Source organism: Triticum aestivum, chromosome 3B (assembly GCF_018294505.1).
Source record: "Triticum aestivum cultivar Chinese Spring chromosome 3B, IWGSC CS RefSeq v2.1, whole genome shotgun sequence".
NCBI classification, from domain to species: domain Eukaryota; kingdom Viridiplantae; phylum Streptophyta; class Magnoliopsida; order Poales; family Poaceae; genus Triticum; species Triticum aestivum.
Window position 1 is genome coordinate 686,799,372 of NC_057801.1, and position 4,397 is coordinate 686,803,768.

A 4,397-nucleotide genomic window follows, 5' to 3' on the forward strand; every position below is an offset into this window, starting at 1 on the left:
GAGCAATGCAGTGTGCAGTATAGTTGCGAGATTCTGTGGTCCCTTGAGAACGAATGTTCTTCTGCTAATAGTTTTCGTACAAGTGAGACATTAAGGCAAATGCAGAAATGTAGTTTAAATTGTGATGTGATATCATAGACAGTACCTTACGCTACAGCCGAGACCAATGAGTAACAAGATTATTCCAGTCACCGTCGGTGAAATGTAGCACCGGAGACTTTACAGAAATTTTGTTCAGAGGCTTTCCATCAAAGTGCGCTTGCCTCAGGTAGGAACGATATTTCATCAACGAGTTCTTGAAAAGCACAACCAACCTTTGCTCGTCTTCACAATCCAGTTTGCTCCTCGCCTATTTAAAAGAATGAAATCTTGTGTCTTCTGTCAGCAGAAACATATGCAGTAATGACCATGAATAACATTAGTACATTACTTACGCGTAAGTTGCAGAGGAAGACTAGAAATTGTTCTGTGTCTGTGGTATAATCTTTCCATGAAGGAAAGATGCGCACAAAGTTCCTCACAACAACATAAGCTTCGTCTTCTAAACTGGGAAGAAATGGAACATCGGTCCTATTTGCTGCAATTGGGGCTCTCTCTGGTTCGAAAAGGGATTTGGCAACTGGATTTGGTGTACTCTTTGCTGGAATGGGGATTTTGCGTCGTAGAGCTGGTGCTATGTCAGCTGGCATAATCATACTGTTTGCTGCAGTTGGGGTCTGCTGAGTTAGGGCATCAGAAATGACCAGTGTAGTAGGGCTAGAGTCTGCTAGAGTTGGGGTGTTTTGTGGGTGAGGTGATATTGCAACTACACCTAATGGGCTATTTGATTTATCAGGTGCCACTACCTTTTCCAAATACTTTGCTTGTGATCCTCCACGATCAGCAATCGCCCTGTTCCTTTTGAACGTCTGATACACAAGAACAACATTTGAATGGATAAATATGGTATGATGACAGATGGAATATGTACTGAAAATGGATAGGCAGGGCGTATTCACATACACGATGTGTAAACTAAGCTAATGGCAGTTCTACAAAGTAGAAGCAATGCAAAGCATCAGTTGCAAGATATGCGACCAATGTAACCTTGGAAAGTTAGAGCAAGCACCTTGATGGGTGAATAAGATAGGGCATCTTCCTCTGACTCCTCCACTAGGGAGCTACATTGACTTAGGTCTCCCTCTAGCTCAGAATCACTGTTAGGATCATATTCTAAGCATGAATCTGTAGGTGGAGAGCATTTGCATTACATTGCATCTAGACTTGATTTCAGTCCCTTAATGCCAAGTTTGTCAGCCATGAATCTGTAGGTGGAGAGCATTTGCATTGCATTGCATCCAGACTTGATTTCAGTCCCTTAATGCCAAGTTTGTCAGCCATGGCATTGTTCTGCTTTATTCTTTTCATGCGCGCAAGCTCATAATCATTACAATGCTGTTTAGAATATGAGATTCATGAAAACATAAAAAGTAGTCAGATTATCTATGGAATGCATTGCAGATTCAACTCGAAGAGTGTCTTGCTATAAACCCCTGCATATGCAAAGTTCACCCCCAACTGTGCTGACCAGACCACACACAGAAATACAAACCCCTTATGTCTCTATAACAGGCAGACACACATTTCAAAACTGAAGTAGGAACATTAGAATCATATGAAATTCATATTTGAACAAATAAACTAAGGAATTATGAGTGGCATAATGTTTAGCTTCAAGGGTGGAGTGTTGGTAGTGCGACACAAAGCAAGTAGGCAGATTGTATTCCATGTAAAAGATCGAAGCCTATGTAAAAGCTAGAAATGACACTTTCTTTCTATACAATGCAGTGTTCGTTGCCCACACATGATGGAAGAGATCACATAGAGAAATACTATTCAGTCATGTCTACGGTTCCAGTATTTAGAAACAGGGTGGTCCACCCTAAAAGAATATTGACAACAAATATGACAAGGTAAGCATAGATGTAGTGAATCAATCATTTACTTGTGAGCTTACTAGGACAAGTATGCAGAACTGTAAATGCAGTAAGAGACCGTCCAAAATCTGAATGAAGAAGTTTGTCTAGCACTTATTGTTTACAACTAATCGACGTGAATAATTGGATATTATATCGAATGAGTAAGAAAGACAAGTAAAATTGTCAACAAACCTGGCTTGCAGTAGTAATCTGGGTCAATGTCACTACGACCAACAATCCAAAATGACTAGTGTCTGTTCCGAGGGCCAGAATTTTGAAAACCCTGTGAACTTTAGAGGTACTAAAGATTAGCGAAATACATCTGAACCATTAAGTGTAGGTAGCACTGAGCACACAACAAACCCTAATGATAGTCCTGCGTAATGAGTAATGAATCAATTAGAAAATGGGTGATGAGGAGTGGCTGCTGAGTGTTGAGGACATATCTCAGGATAAATCGGGTTGGCTTGGTGGGTGCTGCACGCCTGAGCCCTAAACGGACTGGGAAGGTAGACATGGCGGCGCGCCCGGGCAGCGGTGACGCTGTTGGGCGAGCGGCTCCTGACCTCCTGTTAGTCCGGCGTCTCCTCCTAGAGTCATGCTGTCCGGGGACGGCAAGTCGCCAGCGAGGCAGGCGGCTGGGGGCGAGTAGAGATCGGAAGCGCATAGTAGAACAGAGGGGAACCGGGGCCTGGGACGACCCAAAATCCCAGGGTGGGCCGGTCCACCGTGGGCACCCTGTAGAGATACACACCCGAGCGGCGAACATGCATTTTCGAAACTAATTCAGGAACATTTAGCTGACCAATTAAACGAATCTGTTTTAATAATATCAGATTTGTATTTGAACAACTAAGCTTGTTTAGCTTGATGGGTGGAGCAGTGTTGTTATGACACGAAGCACGTATTCTGATCGTATAGTGATCATAAAAGGGGGAAACTCTAAGCATATTTTTTTAAGAAAAAGAGGGTTTCCCCTCCGATTTCTATTAAAGAAACCACCACGGAACCAACATGATCAATTAAACCCTAAGCATGATCAATTAAACTGTATTATGATTGTGCCATGGCAGATTTGAAGCTGCAAACCGGAGAAATGATATTTAGCATCCATTGTTTGCTTCAAACTAAGAACTAAGTTCTAAGAGCTGAAAAGAAAGTAGAGTAACCAAGTTAAGATCTATTTTCTGGTTGAGATCAAAAAGATGAGGAGATATGAAGTACCACCTCTCTTGCGGCGTCGTGTAGGCATTGGGGGTGCGATGGCTGTCGGTGGCGTTGAAGCAGATCTGCGATGGTAGACGGGTGCATCGGGGGATAAGTCCCGTTGCGGTGGAAGAGAAGGTCATGTGAGCGGCCCTGGCAAAGAGGACGACAGCGCCGATGAAGCGAGAGGACGCGATGCAAGGCTATTGGTCTGTCGCCGTGGATGAGAAACGTCCATCTCTAGCAGTGGACGACGCGGTCTTGGTAGGCGCTCCGGCATGGTGGAGGATGGTGGCGATGGATGTGGTGGAGGACGGCGACGATGTATGGGGTGGCGGACGGAGGCTAGTGTGGGGATGGTGTTCTAGCGCGGACGGTGTATGAATGGGAAAATGAAGGAAGAGGTACGGGGAACCATGTTTTTGGGATGCGCATGTCTGAAATACGGGAAAGTTACGAACTTAGCCCCCGTTTAAAATTTGGACGTCTCGTCGGTTGGGGATAGGACGGTAATCTCGCATCTCACCAATATTTGCCCAGAGCGATTTCGAGCGAGGAGAGGGTGGTTGGCACCCATGGTTGGCGCCCACGGTGTATGAACGGGGCTGACAGGTAGGGCGGTTGTGTCATGTCTGGGTGAAGTTACAAACCTGCCCCTATTGAAAATATTTGCCTACATCGATTTCGGCCGAGTCGAGTTTGTTTTGCCGCCCACCGTGTATGAATGGGGAATGGAGGGAGAAACGGAGGTCTTTCGGACGAGCTTGAATCAAATGTGTTTTGCCGCCCATGTTTGACGCCCACCGTGTTGGAATGGGCTCAGAGGCGGTCATGTCACATCTAATTGAAGTTACTAACCTACCCCTATTTAGAGCAGTGGAAATCGGGCCGATGGATTGTCCGTGTAATGGGTAGACAATAATTTCCATCTCCCAAACACTTGGCTTCAGGCAGCCGACGTGGGAGTGGACATTTTGCTGCTTCTTTCAAATTTTGGGACAATAAGCATCCACGTTTACCCTGGCAACTAAATTCGAATCCATTTTGTATTCCTATATGAATCTTTATAAATCATTCTATGTGTTTTTATATATATCTTCAAAAGGACGATAAAGATGTATTCCACTGTCATATATGAATATGGTTTCCAAATGCCGATACTCAAATTCAGAAGCTAGAATCCAGTTTAAGGTGAATTCGAATATTTGGAACACTTCATGTCCAACTCAAATG